Source organism: Propithecus coquereli, unplaced genomic scaffold, assembly GCF_000956105.1.
Source record: "Propithecus coquereli isolate 6110/MARCELLA unplaced genomic scaffold, Pcoq_1.0 Scaffold291, whole genome shotgun sequence".
NCBI lineage: Eukaryota > Metazoa > Chordata > Mammalia > Primates > Indriidae > Propithecus > Propithecus coquereli.
In genome coordinates this window covers 3,157,577-3,183,424 of record NW_012148519.1, presented here as the reverse complement: position 1 = coordinate 3,183,424, position 25,848 = coordinate 3,157,577, and the positions used below count along the sequence as shown (strand labels likewise).

The following is a 25,848-nucleotide window of genomic DNA, read 5'->3' as shown; positions in this document are numbered from 1 at the left end:
ATTCACAATCGCAAAGATGCAGAATCAACCTAAGTGTCCATCAATACATGAGTAGATTAATAAAATGTGGTATATGTACTCCATGGAGTACTGCTCAGTCATAAAAAAATGGTGAACTAATACCTTTTGTAACAACCTGGATGTAGAGGGACACCATTCTCCTAAGGGAAGTATTGCAAGAATGGAAAAACAAACACCAGATGTACTCACTTATTAAATTGGAATTAATTGATCAACACTCACGTGCACATATGGAAGCAAAACTCAATGGAAATCAAGCAGGTGGGAAGGGGGAGGAAGGGATGGGTAAATTCACACCTAATGGGGACAATGCACACTATCTGGTGATGGACACATTTATAATTTTGACTCAAACTGTACAAAAGCAATTCATGTAGCCAAAACATTTGTACCCCCATAATATTCTGAAATTTAAAAAAAAAAAGAACTCTTGAGATTTTTTTTAGGGCAAAAAATAAAATTTAAAAATTTTTAAAATACATTCAATATTGAAGCAGTCCTTCAATCCTCCATGTCCCTTCTCCCATTGCACTTCCACAACACTAGCACCAGAACTTTATCCTTTAGGCAGAAGCCTATTAGTCTTCTCTGGGAAATATAACAAGTCCATGAGAAAATACTAAAATATACTATCAATGAGAGGACTCCAACAAACAAACAGTACAATCAAAGCACCCCACAATAAAATTTAAAGTTCAGAAACACCTATGTAGCACTTTCAATTAGCTTTTCAGTTTGCCACTGACAATAATGTGCAGACAGTCAAGGATTAATAGTCATCTGGGAAAGTGCCTGACACTCTACAAGAAGAAAACATCAAAATAAAAATACTATCATTAGTAATTTCCATGATATAAGAGAAGAGGTTGCTGGCATTGAACAATATAAGAATATAATAGAAAATGGAGGCTTAGAGAATAGAAGATAGCTTTTAGAAATTAAAAAAGAAGGTATATATTATTTAAAAACTCAACACAAGCATCAGAGGTAAAATTAAGAAAATTTCCCAGAGGAAAGAGCAAAAACTCAAAAGAGAGGAAAACATCACTTTTACACGCACGCGCACACACACACACACACACACACACACACACACACACAGGAAATCTTAGAGGAACAACCTCAAGGATCCAATTATAGATAACAGAAATTCCAAACAGAAAGAACAGAGAAGATAGGAGAAAATCATCCATAAAATAATTCTAAACATTTCCCCAGAACAAAGACAGGCACAGTGGCTGACACTTGTAATCCCAGCATTTCAGGGAGGCAAGACAGGAGGATCACTTGAGGCCAGGAGTTTGAAACCAGCCTGAGCAACATATTGAGACTCCATCTCTAAAAAAAAAAAACTAAAAATCAGCCGGGAATGGTGGCACACACCTGTAGAATACCTATAGTCCTAGCTACTTGGGAGGTTGAGCCAGGAGGATTGCTTAAATCCAGGAGGATGAGGTTGCAGTGAGCTATAATGGTGCCACTGCACTCCAGTCTAGAAGATAGAGGAAGACCCCCCCCCTTTTTTAAAAAAAAAAAAAAAAAAAATCCCCCAGAATAAAAGAGTATGAGTTCATCAGCATCTTCAGGTTCTAGGACAATGGATTAAACAGACTGATAACCAGAGTACATCATTTAAAGACAGCAGGAACAAAAATAAGCTTCTACAAACCTCCAGAGAAGCAGACTGCCTACAGGATCAGTAATTCAAGTGGTTGCTCCAGGTATTAAATGATATAAACCTAATTTGTCACAAAAACTTACACCTAAAATGACACAGGCTGAATGCTTTCCCTCTAAGGTCAGGTACAAGACAAGGATGTCCACTTTCACCACTGCTGTTCATTATAGTACTAGAAGTTCTATGCAGCACAATAAGGAAGCAAAGAAAATAAAAGGCATACAGATCAGAAAGCAAGAAATAAAACTCCCTATTTACAGATAATATGATTCATTACACAGGGAATCAATGAAAAAACTAAAACAAAAAACAATCAATCAGAAAAACTAGAACTAATAAGTTAGTTCAGCAAGGTCACAGGACACAAGATCAACATATAAAAATATGTACTAGCAGGAAATATATGAAAACTAAGATTCAAAATACAATACCATTTATAGTTGCTCAAAAGAAACTTAAGTATTCAAGAATAAATATACACAGGACTTGTATACTGAAAACTACAAAATGCTGATAAAAAAAATGAAAGACAATCTAAATACATGGAGATACGTAATTGATATAAAATTTAATGTAATTCCTACCAAAATCCCAACAAGATTTTTTGTAATTATAAACATGAGCATTCTAAAATTATATGGAAAGGCAAGGCTGTTAGAACAGCTAAAACAAGTTTAAAAAAGAAGAAATGGAAGAAATCACTGTAACATATTTTAGTAGTTACATGGCTACAGTAATTATGACTGAGTGGTACTGGTGAAAAGGACAGACACATAGATCAAGGGAAAAGAAGAAAATGCAGAAATAGACCCATATAAACATGGCCAACTCATTTGTTTTTTACAAAGGTATAAAAGCAACTTAATGGAGGAAGATTAGTCAATAAATGGTCCTGGAGCAACTGGATGTACATAGAAAAAAAAAATAAGCCTAAACCTCATACTTGTCCAAACTTAACACAAAATTGATTATAGATTTAAATGTAGGCTGCGCATGGTAGCAAGCGCCTGTATTCTAAGCACTCTGGGAGGCCGAGGTAGGAGGAGTATTGCTTGAGACCAGCCTGGGCAACATAGGGAGACCTCATCTCTACAAAATGTACAAAAAATTAGCTGGGCGTGGTGGCACACACCCGTAGTGCCAGCAACTCAGGAGGCTGAGGTGGGAACATTGTTTACGCCCAGGAGTTCGAGACTGCTGTGACTGCACCACTGTACTCCAGTCTGGGCAACCAAGCAAAACCGTGCTTCTTTAAACAAAAAAAAAAATAAAACCATACAACGTTTAGAAGAAAATCTGCAGGACATAATGTTTGGTGAGGTTGCAGACATGACACCAAAAACTATGAGCCGTAAGGGGAAAAAAAAAATCAATAAACTGGCTTTAATTAAAACTATAAACTTGGCCGGGCACGGTGGCTCACGCCTGTAATCCTAGCACTCTGAGAGGCCGAGGCAGGAGGATCGCTCAAGGTCAGGAATTCAAGACCAGCCTGAGCAAGAGCGAGACCCCCGTATCGACTAAAAAATAGAAAGAAATTATCTGGACAACTAAAAATATATAGAAAAAATTAGCCGGGCATGGTGGTGCATGCCTGTAGTCCCAGCTACTGGGGAGGCTGAGGCAGAAGGATCACTTGAGCCCAGGAGTTTGAGGTTGCTGTGAGCTAGGCTGACGCCACGGCACTCTTACCTGGGCAACAACAGTGAGACTCTGTCTCAAAAAAAAAAAAAAAAGAACTATAAACTTTTCTCTGTGAAAGAGCCTGTTAAGAGAATGAGAACACAAGCTATACTCACACTCAAAAAAATACTTGCCAACCACATATCTGACAAAGGACTCACATCTAGAATATATAATCTCAAAACTCAACAGTAAAAAAACAAGCAATCCATTTAGAAAATAGGCAAAATACATGAGAAAATATTTCACTGAAAAGAAGACATAGTTAGCAAACAAGGACAGGCAAAGCCATTAGAAAAATGTAAATTAGAAGCACAATAAGTTATCACTACACACCTATTAGAAGAGCTCAAACAAAAAAAAATCAGGACAATGGCAAATGCTGGCAAGGATGCGTAGAATCTAGATCTCTCACACACTGCGGGAAGAAATGTAAGATAGTACAGCCCCTCTGGAAAAGAGTTTGGCAGTTTCTTAAAAAACAAAAACAAAAAAATATACATCCCAGCAATCACAGTCTCTAGGCATTTATCCCAGAGAAATAAAAACTTATGTCCACACAAAAGCTTGTGCACAAATGTTCATAGCAGGTTTATTCGTAATAGCCAAAAATCTTAAATCACCCCCAATGTCCCTCAACGGATGAATAGTACATCCATACTATAAAATACTAATCAATGCTAAAAAGGAACTAACTACTGATACACTAAACAACTTGGATATACCTCAACAGCACTGTGCTAGTGAAAAAGCTAATCTCAAAAACCTTCACATATTATGTAATTCTATTATATAACAATATTGAAACGACAAAAGTATAGGGATGGAGAACAGGTTAATGGTTCTCAAGGGTTAGGGATGTGGAGAGAGGTAGCATGAGGGAGATCTCTGTGGTAATGGAATAGTTCTGTATCTTAATTGCGGTGCTGGTTAACGTGATATAAAATGGCATAGAACTATGTACATGCATTCTACCAATGCCAATTTCCTGGTTTTTACTTTGTTCTATAATTACATAAGATGGAATCACTGGGGAAAGCAGAGTCAAGGATACACCAGACCTCTCTGTAGTATTTTTGCAAATTCCTGTAAATCTATAATTATTTCAGAATACAGCTTTTTAAAAATGGAAGATGGAAGATGGAATAAAGAGGAAACTCCTTGCTAGGACTGCTTTAAAAATGGTTCTCTATAATATTAAATAACCTAGGTTTGCTATTTAAAAAGGTGCATATGTCAAAAAAATGAGAAGACAAGTGACAGAGGAGGAGAATATATTTGCAAAAGATATATCTGATAAAAGGACTGTTGGCCAAAATGCACAGTCTTAAATCTCAACCATAAAAAAACAAAATGGGCAAAAGACCTGAACAGTCACCCTCACCAAAGAAGATACACACGTGGCAACAAGTATATGCAAGGATGCTCCACATCATATGTCATTACAGAATTGTAAATTAAAGCAATGAGATAACATTGCACATGTATTAGAATGACCAAATTCCAGGAAACTGACAACACCAAATGCTAAAGAAGATGCCGGCCACAGTTCTCATATTGCTGGTGGGAATGCAAAATGGTATAGTCACATTGGAACACAGTCTGGCAATTTGTTACAAAATTAAACATACTCTTAACGTACAATGCTGAAATCACACTCCTTGGTATTTACCCAAATGAGCTGAAGACTTTCGTCCACACAAAAACCTGTACATGGATGTTTATTTATAACTGTTTTATTTATTGCCCAAACTTGGATACAATCAAGATGTTCTTCAACAAGTGAATGTATAAATAAACTGTGGTGCATCCAAAGGACAGAATATTATTCAGCACTAAAGGAAACAAGCCATCAAGCCATTAAAAAGAAATGGAGGACAGTTAAATGCATGTTACTCAGTGAAAGAAGCCAATATAAAAAAGCTACATACTCTATGTTTCCAACTATATGACATTCTGGGAAAGACAAAACTATGGAGACAGTAAAAAGATCAATAGTTGCCAGAGACTGGGGGAAGGAAGACACAAATAGGCAAGAGCATGAGGATTTTTAAGGATTTTTAAGTTTTAAGTGAAACTGTTCTGTATGATATTAAAACGGTAGATATATCTCATTACACATTTATGAAAACTCACAGAATGTACACCAAGAGTGAGTCGTAATGTAAGGTATGGACTTTGGGTAATCATGATGTGTCAGTGTAGGATCACCAATTTTAACAAATGTGCCACTGTGGTGCAAGAAGTAGACAGTGGAGATGGGGGGGTATGTACGAACTCTATTTTGTGCTTTATTTTGCTGTGAATCAAAAACTCCTCTAAAAAATAAAGTTTATTCATTAAAAATAAATGCAGTAAGCTCTTGCACACCTATGTTCACTGCAGCATTACTCACAACAGTCAACAGATGTGGAAACAACCCAAAAGTCCATTGATGGATGAATGGATAAAGGAAATGTACTACATACACAGAATGGAATATTATTCAGTCTTAAAAAAGGCAATCCTCTCACATGCTACAGTGTGAATGAACCTGAGAATACTATAAACGAAATAAGCCAATCACAAAAAGACAAATACTGCATGATTTCACATGTATAAATTAACTCATCGTCTTATTAGTCCATTTAGTGTTTCTAGAACAGACCACCTAAGACTGAATCGTTTACACAGAAAAGAGGTTTATTTGGCTCATGCTTCTGGTGGCTGGAAAGTACAAGATTGGGCATCTCCATCTGATGACAGTCTCAAGCTTATTCAACTCAACAGAAATCAGAAAGGCAGCCAGTGTGTGCAAAGAGATCACATGGTAGAAGAAAGACGGGGCATACTCTTTTTAACAACCAGCTTTTCTGGGAACTAAGAAAGCAAAAACTCATTCACCCACAAGAGAAGGCATTAATCTATTCATAAGGGATGTGCCTCTATGACCCGAACACCTCCCAGGAGGTCCCACCTCCCAACACTGCCATGCTGGGGATCAAATTTCAACATGAGTTTTGGAAGGGGCAAATGTCCAAACCACAGCACTCATTTAATCAGAAAGTAGAATATTAGTTGCCAGGGGCTAGTGAGGAGGAAATGGAGAGTTGTTCAACGGATATAGAGTTTCAGTTGTACAAGATAAAAAAAAGTTCTAGAGATCTATTGCAAAACAATGTGAATAACACTACTGAACTGTATACTTCAAAATGATGAAGATGGTAAATTGTATTTTATGTGATTTCTACCATAATTTTTTTAAAAATTTAAAGGTACGTGTGTATGTATATAGATAAGATAGATGGGTAGATAGATTTTTAGCGTACATTAAGTACTAAATGCATAAATACATAAAAAAGATAAACACTAATGTCAGGATAGGGATTTACCTCTTATGGGTTTAAGAAGGAAAAAACATTTGGGAGGTGTAGCCAGGGTACTTCAAAACTCTTTTCCTTTCACTTCTTAGGCTGGGTGGTAAAAAGCATTTGTACCATTAACAATCCTTAGCAATGGAGCCTCCAAAAATAATGAGGTTTAATCTATAGGAAGACAGGCTATACATACAGACTGTGACTTGACACAATATGATACTTTTTAGGTGTGATTATAATAATTAAGACTGAAAATTAAGACAAGTTCTATCATCTTATACACCAAACTATATTACCAATACCAGATGCTTGAGCCCAGCAGGTTGAAGCTGTGGTGCACTATGATCGCACCTATGATTAGCCACTGCACTCCAGGATGCATAACATAGTAAGACCCCATCTCTTAAAAAAAAAATTAAAAATTAAAAAACAAAAACACAACCAATGTCTATGAATAAAATTCTCTATAATTATTTAAATATATTTTAGAATTGTATAACTAGTGCCTACATCTTCTAAACAAATCTGTGACAATATGTTAAGAATGCATCAAGAATATGTTTATTCAAACATAACTTACTACAGATTGCGCTAAACAAATAAATCAGATTTCACAATTAACAATATGACTTTTGATCCAAGGACAAGTTAAAAATTAACTGGTTCAAAGCCCACAGTATTTATGTTCCAAATTAATTATAACTGAACTTGATCTATACAGGGCCAATTCTTCACTCCTACATATTTCACCTTCACCTTTAACAATGCCCATTTTCCTTCTACATCCTGATCTATACAACAACTTTACAGTTTGTACCCTGTTATACATACCAATTTGATATTTTGATGAATGAAATATCAAGTTTTGAAATGCAAATAATACTGGCAAGAATGGTGTGATTGTTTGCTTTTCTCAAACCTGCATTGAAGAACTCCACTAGTTTTTACGACCTACTGAGGTATATCAGTCCAGCAGACATTCCTTCACAGGTCAGCCACATGACACTTACTAAAATTTTAAACTACAAAATAAAAGCCCTATAGTGAGAACAGCATAACAAGCAAAGCACCTACTAGAAAATCCACGCAAGTAGAAAAGAACAGAGTCTACGATAAGCAAATACTAACAAAACATCCAAATTTAACTGGGGCATGCCCTACAGTAAAAAATATTCTAGTTTCAGAGTTACACAACAATGTAACAAAATCTTAATTCTCCTTTAAACAATTTTATTGTGGATAGCTTGAATAATACAATTCTAACATGTTAGTATAAAAATTCTACAATCTCTTGAGCATTGTAGCTATTAACTTGTTTTTTCTTGCAGTATAAAAATAGCATGTACTCTTCATGATGCCTAATGGAGTCATCACCCTCCCATAATATAATCCTTCAAATTGCAGTGGATTAACTTTTTATATATAAAATTCTGTGTTTATTTGCATGCACAATAGAGAGAATGACGTTACACACACCTGTTCTACAGCATTTAACAGAATGTACCATGATGATTGAAATGAAAAGCGGCTAGCCAAATCCATCAAATATAAAAACTATTGCAATCCTGTTGCAAAGTCCTTTTGTTAAACTCCTTTTATTCTAAATCCTTTTAATTCTGTCCTATAACACTAAAACATTTATAAAAAGCTTAAAATCCTAATAAATCGCACAATTAAAGTAATGAAAATGGGCTTGCCCACCAAGTCACTAACTCCTCTCCCACTCAACAAAATTCGAAACAGTTTGCCTGTCAGAAAATGTTAAATAATATCCCCACCATACACACACCATTGTAAACTCATTTAAACCAAAGGGTTTAAGCTCATAAATCAGCCTGAAAGATTTCAAGACATCAAATAGAAACAGCTTCTGCCTGAGTCCAAAAGCAGATCCACAGGCAAATAAAAATCCAACTGATAATGAAATATCCCAACTCTACTCTTTTGACGTTAACGATGATACCTTGAATATAAAGATTTTATACAAAAGTATGCTAATACTAATGAATTTTCACTGACAAAATATTTTCCAGAAGGATTCCATTGAACTAAATTCATTTTCTCAGTTAAGCCATTTTCAAATCATGTTCTATTTTACTGAAATCATTTTCTATAAGATAGATTTAATTTAATCAGTTTGTCCTTATTGAGTTTTTCTTAAATGGATTCACTCAGTGTGAGCTTTCTAATGTAGGCAGATTCTACAGACCTAACTTTTAGCCGTACAACTTGATTCTACTGTCAATAAATTTTGTGTGTAAATTTTTAGATTTTTCAGAGTTTTTGTGTACTACCAAGTTACATTTTCTTACCAAATTTCTATAAACAATCTCCATTATGAATTGAATAATCCTCTGATTTATTTCTTATCTAAACAGGAAAATGTTTTTGAGACAGAGAAGAGAGAGATGAAGTAGAAGGTGAGATGAGAAGAAAGAAATAGGAAAACAGATGGAGAGACTCTAAGCACCATCAACCAATAAGAAAGAGAAACAGGACCATAAATCTTATTACCTTGAACTGTTTTACCTAAATGTAATCACCAAATACATCTTTGCTATTTGCCTCAAATATCTAAAATATTGTGTACATATTTTAGCCCCCACAGTGACCTCAAAAAGTTTGTTAAAGTATATGAAAGACATTATTGTTTTCAAGATTAAGTGCATGTATGAGGTATCCCTTAACGTTTACTGGCACATTCTATTTCACTTTGATGATCAGGCCCCTGTATTCTTTCACAGATTAGACTTGTCCTACCTTAAAAAGCACCAAATACTAATATTTTACAAAGGAGTAACTGATCTTAAGAGAGGTTAAATAAATTGTCCAAATTGTTGTGGTACTACATGCCATGTCTGAACCTACAGTCTGGCCCAGAATTCTTTCCTCTGTTAGTTACCCTCACTCACTGAAAAGCAGCTACTGTCAAGGGGTTAAAAAAAAAAAAAAAAATCAACTCCTCTGCTGAAAGTTATAAACAAAATTATTGATAAAGGCTAATTTACTTAATCCCTTAGCATTTTAATCCTCTCATCTGTAAAGCAGGAATAAGTGCCAATACGACACATAGGACTGTTGGATCAAAAAAGAAAATATATGCAAAGGACTGATCATGGTGCTGCAAAATTTAAGAGCTCAAACTTCATGCAATTGTTGTTTTATGGCAACTCTACTATGGTGAAACCACTCATCTACTTTTTTTTTTTTTTTTTTTTGAGACAGAGTCTCACTTTCGTTGCCCGGGCTAGAGTGAGTGCCACGGCGTCAGCGTAGCTCACAGCAACCTCAAACTCCTGGGCTCAAGTAATCCTCCTGCCTCAGCCTCCCGAGTAGCTGGGACTACAGGCATGCGCCACCACGCCCAGCTAATTTTTTTTATTTCTATTTTTAGTTCACTTGCTAATTTGTTCTATTTTTAGTAGAGACGGGATCTCACTCTTGCTCAGAGCTGGTCTCAAACTCCTGAGCTCAAGCGATCCTCCCGCCTCGGCCTCCCAGAGTGCTAGGATTACAGGCGTGAGCCACCACGCCCAGCCTCATCTACTTTTCTGGTTAGGAAAAAAAAAGACACTATTGACATCCTTGACTCCTGCCTTGCTCTTCTTACCATGGTGCCAATATCTCCTTAACTTTTCTCCACATTACTCACTCTGTACCCACATTGGAGAATGCCAAGCACAATCCTGCCTCAGTAATGCTGTACTTTCTACTCCATTTAGAAATATCCAGTTGCCTACTAGAGGTCTGCATAGTTCACTTGCATACTGTTTTAAGTCTTTGCCAAAATATCTTCTAATCAGAAAGGTCTTTCTAGAGTTCATCTTCCATCATGCTCTATCTCCTTAGCCTGATTTATTTCTTCATAGCACTTAACAGAACCTCATATTGTTCAAGTTATATATTGTTGATTTACTTATTTGCTCAGCACACTCAAAAAGTAACTCCATGATACAAAAAGACTTGGATGAGAATGTTCACAATAGCTTTACTCATAATAGCTCAAAACAATGTTGTGTTAATGTTCAACACAAATTCTGCCCCAGCTCCCCCAGCCAAAACCCCTGAGCTGGCCAGGGGCGGTGGCTCACGCCTATAATCCTAGCTCTCTGGGAGGCCAAGGCGGGCGGATTGTTTGAGCTCAGGAGTTCGAAACCAGCCTGAGCAAGAGCGAGACCCCGTCTCTACTAAAAATAGAAAGAAATTAATTGGACAACTAAAAATATATAGAAAAAATTAGCCGGGCATGGTGGCGCATGCCTGTAGTCCCAGCTTCTCGGGAGAGGATCGCTTGAGCCCAGGAGTTTGAGGTTGCTGTGAGCTAGGATGACGCCACGGCACTCTAGCCAGGGCAACACAGTGAGACTCTGTCTCAAAAAAAAAAAAAACAAAAAAAAACAAAAAAACCCTGAGCTAATCTGAACCTCCCGCCCTGGCAAACAGCAGCCCTGCAGCAGGGGAGTCGGGGAGTTGACACCCTGAGCCATTGGGCTGAGCAGTGGCGGCCCAGGTCCCCAAGTGTACTTTCAGAGACCCTTGGGGCTGCAGGTGAGGGCCCAAGTGGTGAGAGGGCCCAGTGAGGCACCAAGGGAAGGTGACCATCAAGTGTGACCACAAGGAGCTACGGAAACTCCTCAACCTGGAAGAGTGGATTCTGGAGCAGCTCATGCACCACTACGACTGCCAGAAGGGGAGATCCCAGAGCTGGAGATTGATGAAGATGAGCTCCTGGACATGGAGAGTGATGATACCCGGGCTGCCAGGGTCAAAGAACTGCTGGGCTGACTGTTACAAACACACTGAAGCCTTCATCTCTGGCCTGCTGGACAAGATCCGGGGCATGTAGAAGCTGAGCACACCCCAGAAAAAGTAAGGGTCCACGACCCAAGTGAACAGTGGCTCCCACAGGATAGTCACAGACCCCCAACCCCATAGCAACAGCAATACTGAGGACCCTGCGGCCAGGCCTGGTGCCATGAGCAGGGCTCTTTATGCCCCTGGCCCAGGGGCCTCTTCTCCAGTCCCCTGAGTTTTTCATTTTGGGGGTTTTTCATTGTTATTAAACTGATGGCACTTTTTGTGTTTTTATATTGACTCTGAGGCGCAGGCCCTTGAGTAAAGCTAGGATATGCCTTTGGTGCAACAAAAACAACAGTAACATTTAAAGCCAGGAAAACTACTCTCTGAGAAGAAAGAAATCAGAATAGTACTGAAGCCTCTGTGAGAGATGAGGGCAACTGGGAAATGGTATGTGGGAACTTTCTGGGGTGATAAAAATGCTATCTTTGTAGAAAGAGGTATAACAAGGTATACATCTGTCAAAACTCAGACTGTAACACATAAATCTATGCATTTACCTATTATAAATTATGCCTGCATTTAAAAATTTAAGCAAGTAAGAAATATATTCAGTGTCAAAGGATATAAACTGCATAACATTAACAGTGGTTGATTAGAGTGGTAAGACAAGAGGTGGGCTTTTACTTCTTTTTTGTGCAAAATGTGACAAAATATTAATAATTAGTCTAGATGACAGATATAGATGTTCATTATCATATATTTTTTACCTTTATGGAGGTTTCATATCTTTCAAAATATGAAGTTGAAAAAAATACAAATTTGAATAAAAAGTAATTCAATTCACTGCAAATAATTGCTTCAACATTAAAAGTGATTGCCAATATAAAACATAAAGCTTTAACAAGTTGTAGCCTGACCTTTCTAGACAAATGTTAACTGAAAAACAAAATAACCTTAGACTAAGCACTTGGAATAACTAGCCTCTGTTTCATTTTAATTGCTGAACCGCAAACATGGGCACAGTTTGACACGACCAAAGTCAATTAATGTTCATTAGTCTCACCAATGAGCAAACTAAAATGTTTACATATTTACAGTAATATACATATATTTCCACTGACACATACTATATATATTTTCACATTCTGCCAATATGTCCAAGTAAGCACTTACTAATACCCTGAAATTGCTTCTATAATTTTATGCACGGTCATTCAATCATGAATAAAAACATGCACAATTGTCCCTTGGTATCGGTGAGAGATTGGTTGCAGGACCTCCCTCAGATACCAAAATCTGTGGGTGCTCAAGTCCTTGATGTAAAATGGCATAGCATTTGTATATAATCTATACGCATCCTTTCATGTACTTTAAATCATCTCTAAATTACTTTATAATACCTAATCCAATGTAAATGCTATAAAATAATTGTTATAATGTATTGTTTAGGTAATAATAAGGGGAAAAAGTCTGTATATATTCAGTACAGACAAAATTTTTTTCCCTGAATATTTCTGATACATTGGTTGAATCCACAAATGTGCAATCCACAGATATGGGAGCTGACTGTATACTGTTAAATATAGAAGAGATTTTTTTAGATATTTGTTTTACAAAATAGGATCACAGTATACGTATTGCTCTGCATCTTTTTTTCCTCACTCAATACTTCATGTAACTCCCCCCAGGTCAACAAATACACATCTAACTCAGTGTTTAACAGCTTCATAATATATGGTATAACAATTTATTTAACTATTCTTACTGATGTACATTCAGACTCTCTGACTATAAACATCGTTGTAAATGGACTATATACCAATACTTTTGTTCCTATGAAATAGACTTTCAAAAATGAAATTACTAACATAAAGGGCATGTGTGGAATTGGTAGATATATTTTATTTAGTAAATATCGCTTGCTGAGTTACTTTCCAAAAACGCTTTTAAAATTCACATTCCTCCCCAAATTTGTAAGAATACATCCATCAACACTAAGTATTTTCATTAATTTTTAAAAAGTTAGTTATTTTATACTGGGACCTTTTCTTTACTCCATATTCTCAAATTTTAAATGCTACAGTTCTTTAGATGACTTAACATCTTCAATGAAAGAGCTTTTAAACTTAGGCATACTACATGCCTGATTGCATTATTTAATATAGAATTGTGACCATATTCCCAATGTAAACATACTTTCCTGGCACCAATTCTACAGCAGAGTACTGCTTTATATTACACTTCATTTCTATGTTCACCCAGCCATATCTCATCCACCCCCCCACATTTAAGCAAACTTTGTGTGGCCAACGCTCACTGCATACTACAGATGCCCATACAGAACTCTAGAGAATTCAAACAGAATGCTATAAAATGAGAAACAAACAAAAAAAGTAGAATTAGTCTCAAACCATACATATGGCATTATCTCATAATTTACATTAATATAGAAACATACACACACACACACACACACACACACACACACACACTGGGGATTTGGGGGGATACATTTAGACCAAAGATGCCCAGGAAAAAAAGACAAACAGGAAGTTAATGATGAGAGATCTATTATCTAGCTATTATGATAATAGAATTGTATTACTAAAAATCATAAGATGCTTAGGAAAGATCTTTTTGTTTATTTAAGATATTTTATTTAGGTACAAAGTAAAATTGAGAAGAAAGTACAGATACCTCCCAAATATCCCCTTGTCCCTACACAGACTCACTCTACCCCATTACCAACATTTGTTAACTGAACAATTGATGAACCTACATTGAAACATCATTATTACCCAAAGTCCATAGTTTATATTATGGATCACTTTTGGTGTTACACAGCTTCTAATCTGTGCGTTTGAATAAATATATATAACACATCTACCTTACAATATCATATCCAGTCTTTTCACTGCCCTAAAAACCCTGTGTGCTCTGGCTATTCATCCCTTCCTCCTCCTGGAAATATCTATTTTTATGTACACAAATATGTAAATATACATATGCATGCATTTCAGACCCCAAGTTTAATTACCATATGTTAAGCCTTAATTTAGAATTTTGAAAGACCAACTAACTTATTTTCTAGTCACAACACTTGATCTGAACAGCAGTAATATAGAAAATAGCGTAGAATTTTAAGTCAGATAGGCATGGATTTCAAACCTAGCTTTCACAATTAATTGGTTTGTAACCTTAATTCTGATCTTCAACTGCCACATCTGTAAAGTGGAAATAGTGCCTACACCTTGAGCATACCAAGTGCTCAAGAAATGGTAGCTATTATCACGAACAAAGATAAAATGGAGGAATTCTGGAAATGTGATGTTTAAAAGTTGGTAAAATAACAAAATTCATATAACTATTATATAAATACAGCAGGTAATTATTAAGCAACAATTATTAAGTCTCACAATGTGCTACAAGCTATTTGAAAGAATGCAACAGATAAAAGTTTCAAGTCAACCCTCCTCCGCAGGAAATTTCTGGATTCCTCATATGCTGGTCATCCTTAATTTTTAGTCCTTTTTTTTTTTTTTTTTTTTTGAGACGGAGTCTCGCTCTGTCACCTGGGCTAGAGTGCCATGGCATCAGCCTATCTCACAGCAACCTCAAGCTCCCAGGCTCAAGTGATTCTCCTGCCTCAACCTCCCAAGTAGCTGGGATTAGAGGCGCACGCCACCACAACTGGCTAATTTTTTTTCTATTTTTAGTAGAGACGGGGTCTCATCCTTGCTCAGGCTGGTCTCACACTCCTGACCTCAAGCGATCCTCCTGCCTCGGCCTCCCAAAGTGCTAGGATTACAGGCGTGAGCCACTGTGCCCAGTCTTTAGTTCTTATTTAAGCCAAAAAAAACTATGTAGCTGGTGTACGTTTCTTTTGTTTTTATGAAAGTCTGTTTTCTAGCTAGATTATTCATCTGGTATGTTGAACTTCAGATAGAAAGTTCTATGTGGAGGATGGTGAGTGCAACGACAGAGGGTGGACAGAAAGAATTAAAAATATGATATTCAAAGAGATAAATTGGCAGAGAATTTCCCAGAATTATAAAAAGGCAGAACTAAAAAGCTTGGTTAAATCTCCAGCAGACTAAAAAGAAATTCACACCTAGAAGGTCTGGAAACATGTAAGACAGCTGCTTGGAAAGTATCCAGCCATTGTTATAACGAGAAGGGTCACCATGGCTGGATACTTCCCAGACAGCCCTTGTATACCAACTGTTAATATAGTAATTAATGCAGAAAGAAATGGAACTAAGGGAAAAATGGGTAAAGAAATACATGTAATTGTACAATTCATTTTTATGAAAATTTGTTTTTAAATTCTTTTTGAAGAATAGAGAAAAAGAAATGTGGGAATAAGGCTGGGCACAGTGGCTCATGCCTATAATCCCAGCACTTTGGGAGGCTGGGACAGGAGGATTGCTCGAGGCCAGGAGTTTGAGGACCAACCTGGGCAACAAGGCAAGATCCCATCTCTACAAAAAGTTTACGAAATTAGCCAGACATGGTGGCACACGCCTGTAGTTCCAGCTATTCTGGAGGCTGAGGTAGGAGGATCGCTTTGAGCCCAGGAGTTTGAGGCTGCAGAGAGCTATGATCATGCACTGTACTCCAGCCTGAGTGAAAGAGTGAGTCCTCGTTTCTTTAAAAAAAAAAAAAACAGAAAGAAAGAAAAATTAATTAATTTTTAAAAAGATGTGGGAATAAGAGAGAGAAAATAAGAAGAAATATAATCCAAATATAATAAGTATGTTGAAGAAGAAAAACTAGAAGGAGAAGGAAATAAATCCTTTATTTGAGAAAGATGCCTAAAAGGACAAAACAAAACAGAACTATGGTGGCAAATCACCTTGAAGGGCCAAAATTTAAACATCTGCATATAAGTCTAACAAAATATAGACAGAAATTCTATAATTAGCTTAGGAAAGTATTTCAAAAAATTCAAGACTAAATTAGTTGTAACTCTAAGAAAGGTATAAAGGATCTCGTCCTAGGAATTAGAAGCAGCAACACTGCTAAGATGCTCCCATCCCTTGATGTTTTGAGTAGATATAAATTATAATCGGAAGCTCTGCACCACAGCTTAGGTGGAACTATTTTCCAAGCAAATTATCAAAAGTTTGTGCTAAAAGATCTATACAAGCACTAATAAATCTCTGTGTATGAGAAGTTACCTCAAGTGCTAACATGACAAAAAGTTTTTACATTTGGATATTTTCCAAAAAAAAACTGTAGTATATACCAAGTTCCAGCAACCATAACAGAGCCTTGTCTTATCTCTTACTTTTTAAAGGTCTATATATATTAAATAGCACCAAGAATATTTTCCAAACATAATCATACCATCCTTGCATGAGTTCGAAAAACTCAGTGAATGGTACAGGTTGAGCCCCCTTCATTTGAAATGCTTGGGACTAGAAATGTTTAAGATTTCAGATTTTTTTTTTCAGATTCTGGAATATCTGTATACACATAATGAGATATCTTGGGGATGGGACCCAAGTCTAAACACGAAATTCGTTTGTTTCATATACACCTTATACACTTAGCCCGGAGGTAATTTTATACAGTATTTTAAATAATTTTGTGCATGAAACAAAGTTTGTGTTAAGTACTTATGTACGGAATTTTCCACTTCTGGCATCATGTTAGCACTCAAAAAGTTTTGGACTTTGGAGCATTTTGGATTTCAGATTTTTGGATTAGGCATGCTCAATCTGTTGTATAATGTGGTTAGAATCAAGGCTGTATTCGGACAAATTAAGAACATTAACACTCATTATCTAAAACGTATATTGCAAAAAAGAATAATTAGATGTTTATTCAAATAACTGCCTAGAAATAAATCTACATTAGACACAAAAATTTTACAATAAAAATGTGTTAATATGTACACAACTCATACCTTTATCTTTCCACACAATCATATACTACCTATAGCATACACCCAACACACATGCATAAACCACTCAACATCTAGCAAAAAGAACACTACTGAGCCAAGCACAGTGGCTCACACCTGTAATCACGACAACTCAGGAGATGGAGGCAGGAGGATCACTTGAGGCCAGGAATTCAAGAGCAGCCTGGGCAACACAGCAAGACCCCATTTCTACAAAAATTTTAAAAATTAGCCAGGCATGATGGCACACGCCTGTAGTTCCAGGTACTCAAGAAACTGAAGAGAGAGGATCACTTGAGCCCAGGAGTTTGAAGCTGCAGTGAACTATGATAGTGCCACTGCACTTCAGCCAAGGCAACAGTGTGAGACCCTGTCTCTTAAAAACGAAAACAAAATACCACTATACTGCCTGGTCAAATGCTTGGGTTGATCTTTTCACATAGTAGATCTATCCTCTTATAAAGAGATATAAGACCACTCATGCCAACCAGATTTCAACTACATCCCAATACTAAATTTTGGGAGCCTGTCCAGTTCCTTTAAAGATTTATAGACTGCAGGAAAATAAGTCTTGCTGAGTGATACAAATTCTTGCTAAGGACCAATTTCGTAAGCATAACAATACCTGAATACAAGAACCAAGAGAGACTATCAAAGTTAATAATGAGTATTTGGATCTTTACTACTTTGTGTCAAATTGCACATGAGGAAATAATCTTGTTCCCACTCTCATTTGAAAATAAAGATTTATTCAGTTATACAAGACAATTTTATTAATTTAAAATATCACTCCACCACACAATGAAACAAGCACATAAATGAATTTCATATAACAGTACTATCCTGATCATCTTTTATCAAAATAACTAAAAATATATTAAGTGGAGATGAAATGCCTGTGAGAAGGGGAGAGTGAGATAAATGGGAAAATTACAAACTCTAGACAGGAGATGTTATAGGTTTACTGAGTTCTTAGATCTGACATGAAAGGCATACTTGATAAAAGAAAAAAATGGTAACTTAGACTTCATTCAAAATCAGATAAGGCATGGACAGAAGGAAAATACTTGAAAATCATATATGCAACAAATGATCTGTATCCAAGATATGTAAATAACTCTCTAAACTCAACAGTAATTGGCAAAACACATAAATAGACATCTCACCAAAAAAGACATAGGGATTTGAAGTAAGCACATTAAAATATGTTCATTATTAGGAACTGTGAAAGGAGTGGTACTGTAGAAAAACCATGAGATAAAAATCTAATCTTCAAAAACTGAAAGGTAACTACCAAGAAAGATGGCAAAAAACGAAAAAGGGAAAAAAATTGCAAGAGCTTGAGGATATAAGGGATTTTGCAGATGATGGACACTGACTTCCAAGGGGGCCCAGTCAATAGGTTTCAGGAGTTGGGGTCAGTAGTGGAGAGGGTGGGGGAATTAACAGAGAGATGAAGTTTAAAAAGTGAATGACATATGGATAGAGTTTGAGGATGAGAAATGACTTGTGAGTTTTGAGCTTCTTGAGGTGATTGAGGTAAACAAGGATAAAGAACTTAAGGAACTCAGTGCCCGTGCCCATGGTCTGTCTCATAGTAGTGGTAGCAAAGCTTTTTTGAGTATAATATGGAAGAGACACCAAGAATTCTGGAGCCACTTCTTCCCTCCTGCCAATGGTGGCGTGGAGGTCATGGAGCTCCCTTGTGATACTTATATGATGTTCGCCATTTCATCAGTGAAAAAAAAATTTTTTTTCTTTTCTTCTAAGACAGAGCCTCACTCTGTTGCCCTGGGTAGAGTGTGGTGGTGTCATTGTAGCTCACTGCAGCCTCAAACTCCTGGGCTCAAGTGATCCTCCTGGCTCAGCCTCCTGAGTAGCTGGGACTACAGGCACACTCCACAGTGCCCAGCTAATTTTTCTATTTTTAGTAGAGATGGGGGAGGCATCTTGCTCTTGCTCAGGCTGGTCTCAAACTCCTGAGCTCAAGCGATCATCCCGCCTCAGCCTCCCAGAGTGCTAGGATTACAAGCGTGAGCCACCATGCCCAGCAGAAAAAATTTTTAACTGTAGTTTACTTCATTTGTCCTCATGATATTCCCATAAGGTAGTTTAAAGAAGGCCATTGTTTACATTTTGAAAGCTATAAATACTAACGTATAAAGTTTAAATGACTAACATGGGATATTAAATGACTGTAATGGCATTTTCAAAAATATGAATAAAAATATCAAGCAGATATTATTATAGCTCTACATATGCAGTCATACTGATTAGAGAGGGAAAAAAATACATACACACGCACCCACATGAGTACTTTAAAAGTGCAAAACTGAGTTAATACTGTTAAATTTAAAATATTAGCAAATTAAGGAACACAACTTTATACAAAGAAAATTTCTCAAGACAAAACATACAGAGAGAAGTAAGTCTCTCTTTAAATTCTTCACTTTAAACTTTGTTTCAATCTCTAATTTACATTTCTAATTTTTTACTTCCAACCCAATAAAGACTGCCATATTCCATTTCTCTTGTTTGCATCTTTCTCCTCTCCACCTTGGGCACTGAGTACAAAGAATTAGACCAGTAATAATCCTTGGTTCATTTCTCTTCAGTGGTGAATGCACAAACCTCTTCTTTATATTTTAATAATAAACACCTATCGATCTATCATCCATGAGAAGTAAAAATTGCCAATAATTTTCATTTACTTATACAAATTCATATATATTAAATCCTGTCACCCACTATCAGGTAGTCACTACCCTAAACCTTGTGTTTACCATTCCTTTGCATGCACACACACACACACACACACACACACACACAGTTTTTGTTTTCCATATTTTAAAATTAGGAGGTAATTTTTATTAGTTCATGTGTCTGGTTGTTGCTGCTAACTATAAAGCTCTATAAATTCATATGGCTTCAAATTAGATTATTTCCATGTTCTACTAATGAAAAAAATAGAAATTCCAAAATATTCCCAAGTAAACCCATATATACATAAAAACTGCAAAGTACAGTAACATCAACAAAAGGAACAAATTCAGTGAAAACTAGGTTAAACAGTAAATGCCAAGAAGATAGTTAAAATGATAACAACAAAAGCCTACACTTCTTGTTTTTAAGACTAAAAGCATCATGGGGAAAGGAGAAAAAAACGATGCCAGTCTCTGAAAGGCAAGAATCACAGCAGTCCCTTGATGATAGTTAAGAGGAGAAGGAAAGTTTAAGACTCCTTTACCTATTCATGAGATCAAAAGAAATAAAGGAATCCCTTGGCGTTTTTATCATTTTCTTTTGCTAGTACATCTAGCACCAGAAAGAACACATTTAATGCTATGATACCTCCAAAAATTTCTCTATAATGCTCGCATCTTTCAAAGGGTTTGAGATTTAACTTCTCCAAAGATACATTAAATTTTTTAAACTGTCTTACTAATAAAATTCAATTTCAAATTTCTTTTATTTACAAAAAGCTTTTATTGTGTGCCAAGTACTGTTCTAAGTAATCTTAAGAAAAATTATCCAAAACATAGAATTAAAGCAAAATACTGAACTTCTGTATCTAGCCATAATGGAGTAACAGGTATCAGATTTACCCCCCCTGCCAGAAAAACTTAAGAAACATAAAAGGTATGAAAAAACAGTTTTCAGACATTCAACAACAGGCAGCCCAAGACAAGGGAAACAATTAATGTGAGCCCTGTGAATGCCCCAACTCACTACTCATTCATTTAAATACTATCAATGGCTGTTTTTACTCAACAATGGCAGAGATGAATAGTGGAATAGTTGGGACAGATACTACATGGCCCACAAGCCTAAAATACTTACTATAATATTTAACCCTTTTAAGAAAATGTCTGCAGACCCCTGCTCTAGACTAAGGCTAAAGTACTAAAAGAATCAAATTATTGCCAAGTAATTTAACTGTGTACTAGCACAAAGCCCAAAAATATTTAAACGAGTACAAAATAGCTTGAGGAACATAAAATCTACAGTGTGGCATCCAAACAAAAGTTTCAAGACATGCAAAAAAAGAGGAAAATATAATCCATAATAAGGAGAAAAATCAATTAATAGAATCAGATACATATCATTAAAATTGCTGTGATAAACATACTTCATTTATCCAGGAAAGTAGAGGAAAGTGAGCATGTTAAAAAGACATGGAAGATCTGTGTCTGTCTCCACACATACACGTCTACACTATAAATGAAAAATGTGGTGTCTGAGATGAAAGTTATACTGGATAGGTTAACAACATTAGATAATGCAGAAGAAAGAAACAGGAAACATGAAGAGGCACCAATAGAAACTATTGGAAACAGACTGGGGGAAAAAGACTAAAAAAATGAACAGAGAGCATCAGTGAGTTGTGAAACAATATCAAGTAAGCTAATTCCATGTAGAGGAGAGAAAGAAAAAATACTTGAATATGCTTTGCAAAAGACACTGCATTAGCTAGGTATGGTAGTGCACACCTACAGTCCTAGCTATTTAGGAGGCTGAGGTAGGATTGCTTAAGCCCAGGAGTTTGAGGTTGCAGTGAGCTGTGATGACACCACTGTACTCCAGCCTGGGCAACAGAGCGAGACCCTGTCAAAAAAAAAAAAAAAAAAAAAAAGGAGAGAAAGGAAAGGAAAAGGAAGGGAAGAAAAGGAAAGGAAACGAAACGAAATGAAAGGAAGAAAGAAAGACACCACAAAAAAAATAATCATATATCACTAAGGAATTGAAACTTTAAAGAATAAGATACAATTGCACAGCTATAAGATGCTCAAATTCCAGCACACTGACACCACCAAATGCTGGCGAGGATGCGTGCCGCAGAGCTTTGATTCATTGCTGGTGGAAATGCAAAATGGTGCAGCCAGTTTGGAAGACAGTTTTGCAGTTTCTTACAAAACTAAACATATGCTTACCATACAGTGCTCAAATCATGCTCCTTGGTATATACCCAAAGGAACTGAAGACTCATTTTATATTTGGGTCAGAATCATTAAGTTCACAAAGAATTTACCTGCTTCATGTTACACCCTTTTAAAAAACCTGATTTGAGATATCAGTCACTAACCCTTTTGATGTACTTTTAATAATTTATTCCAAGTCATGTAAAAGGGAACCAACATTTCTTTTAAAGGCATGATTTGATTTAAGGTGAAAGAAATTTAAATAGGCTATAGCTGTCTTTGTGACATACTTATCCCAACAGTTTAAAACTTACATGTAGTAATGTAAGCCAAGGGCTTCTCTATATATTGGTCCCCATATTGACTATTCTCATTGTACTTCATCCTTAGACTAAACAACCAAGGGCTCCAAATATAATGAAGACACTGAGATAATTGAATGTATTTTAGATTCTTCAAAATGGAAAAAAAAATAGAAATATAACTATTTTTTACATATTTCAATGAATATACAAATGTGTGATTTCTGCAATGAGAGAGGTAGCCTAGAAACACCTGGATTTGGTAAAAGTGTTTCCCTGTAGTAATGGAAAAATCATATACTAGAAGACTGTGAAGCCTAAATGAGATGAGCTTTAAACTACAAATTTCAACTTCACCCCCTTATCAACTTTATGACTTTATGCGAATCACTTAATCTCTCTGAGATTTAAGTCTCCTCACCTGTAAATTAGAATAATAGTACTTACCTTGTAGAATAGTGGTAAAGTGGTGATAATATATAATTATAATGATAATGTCAATCTAAAATGACATATGAAAAATATCATCAAGCAATATGTAATTCACCTAATTTATAAATTTATTTCCTCTTTTCTGTTCAGAATACTTACTCTCTCTATAGCTCTCACAGGAAAAGGCCCTAATTACAGGATTCAGATAGGTATAAACTGAGAATACTTTTAGAATAATTTCTCAATTCCAATATCATGACATCATCAAAACTAAAAAAGCAGCACCTCTAAAGCAGACTTCTCCCCTAGAAACACTGTTCTCTTACCAAAAACATTAAAGAAATTTAATATGAACAGAACATATGTTCCCAAGTTACAATTTACCTAAATCACAGGCTTAGCAAAATATTGTAAAAACCTAAATGATCACAGGCAGTAAGACCTCAGCGGCAAAGATTAGGTGTTATCAAAAAAATACACCATATACAAGGCAAACTGAGAAGTAATTAGAGCAGAAAACATTAAAGCCCTAAATCTCATACGTTAGCCATTTAAAATGTCAATAAGCCTGTTTCCTCTTCTTTGTAACATACTGATGATGACTGTAAGCAAATGTCAGTTGGCCTACTTTTGGAGGTTTGCTAGTGTTTTGACTGAACAGACTGTGTGTGTGTGTGTGTGTTTGTGTGTGTGTGTTTTACTTGTTTAAGCAGAGTTAAAATTTTACACCAAAAAAAAAATACAGCAAAACCTTCTGGAGAATTTAATCATAAATTCGGACTTCATACAGCTGAAAAATCAAATAGTTATTTTTTGAACATGATAAAAACTACATTTAACTTGTTTGAAAAAAAATAAAATAGGTAGTTTTACCTGAAGAAAAATATTGAACATGTAGTGTTAACATTTTGAGATGTGCAATTGTGAATTCTTTGTATAGCAGAACTAAAAATAATAGTACCTTTCAAGTAAGTACTATTATTCTAATTTATAGTTGAGGAGGCCAAAATAATCCAGAAGAAATAAACCAAGTTGCTGCCGAGGATTTTGAGATGAGTGCCATAAATGTGGCCCACAGACACTTCAGGGAACTGTATCTTCAAAGAGTCCTTCTATCCTCAGAATAACCACACTAGGTTATAAGAATTTATTCTAAAACATCCACATATGGAGAACGTTGAGGTATTCAGGACACTGAACTCCTAAGGATAAAGAATAAAGTGGAACCTTCATTTCTAAGAAATAGTCTGAGGTCAAAATGAAGTCTTTATCCGTGAGCAATAAGGAAACAAGGCTAACGTAATTCTTAAGAATTATAAGCTCTAGTAGTATTAAAAAAACAGCATCCTTTGGTCACTGATAATAGATAAACAACACGTTACAAGAAGTAGAGTTCTAAATTATCTCCTATGAAATAGTGAATAAATTCATTTGGGGGTACCCCTCATATGGCACATGTTACACAAAAGAATGCAAACATGAGAAATCACAGTTCCTGTTATTCCAAAGAGCTAACATTATAGTAGGGGAAAGTCCGCGATGAAAGAGAATGTCCTCCAAAATATATGAAAATCAGAGACCGGCAAGGAAAGTACTTCTTTATGATGAACAATAAAGAAAATGTAAGAGAAAAAAAGATAACAAAATGGAAAAATTTTTAAATTAAACTTTCAAGGAAAGTCATGATTAAAATTAGACATGGGGAAATATGGAAGGGCTTTCTTACCATGAAACTTAATAAAGAGCTCAAATTGATAAGGAGTAAAGAATACAAACAAATGTGATATTAATGAATACAAATAGCAAAAATATGAGGATTTTCTACCCTCCCTAGTAATCAAGGATCATAAAACTACATATGAGTAGGATTTTCTGCCATCCAGATAGGAAAAGATTAAAAAAATTCATAATAGCCAGTATAGGACAGAATAAGGAGAAAAGAAATTCTCATATATAGTTGTCGATATATCCTCTCTGAGAGGCAATTTTGCAACAGGTATCCAAATTTTAAATGTATAGATCCTTTGACTGAGCAATTGCCCATCTGGGAGTTATCCTAAAACAAATTCCTTATATATTTTTTGAAATGTTCATACATGGAAGTGTATGACAATATAACTTAGTAATAGGGAAAAAGTTGAAAACAATATAAATTCCCATATAATGCAATGTTACATAATTTTTAGCAATAATGAAAGAAATTCATAAGTTTTGAAATGAAACAATGTTCACAGTATAAACTGTTATGGAAAAACACACACACCCCTATGCATCGGTAAAAACATGTAATACATGTAAAGAACTTGAATCAGGCCTGGGACATAATAATATGAGCAAGTTTTACGCAAATATGAATAGTTAAGGGGAAAAAAATCTGGAAATATGTACCATATATTTTTTTAAGTTGTTGTGGGGTCTTTCAGTGAGAATTGGAAAACCTGCTAGACAAATTCTAAAAGAGCTGTAACACTACACTAGAAATATATACCATAAACTGTTAATATAGGATATATAGTACATGCTCAATATCTGACGAAGGATAAAAAGAAAAGAAAAAGGTAGTCAGGTTTATCTCTGCTAAAACAGGACCATGTGGGCCCGGCGCAGTGGCTCACGCCTGTAATCCTAGCACTCTGGGAGGCCGAGGCAGGCGGACTGTTTGAGCTCAGGAGTTCGAAACCAGCCTGAGCAAGAGCAAGACCCCGTCTCTACTAAAAATAGAAAGAAATTAATTGGACAACTAAAAATA

General features: G+C 35.8%; 1 protein-coding gene and 1 pseudogene across 1 annotated transcript in view; one reads left to right on the top strand and one right to left on the bottom strand.

Moving 5' to 3' along the window:
• LOC105813842 (breast carcinoma-amplified sequence 3-like) overlaps positions 1-25,848 on the bottom strand; it is a 105,162-nt gene that overhangs the window by 3,390 nt on the left and 75,924 nt on the right. The gene's annotated exons all lie outside the window — the stretch shown is intronic.
• Positions 9,410-11,611, top strand: LOC105813819 (annotated as a pseudogene).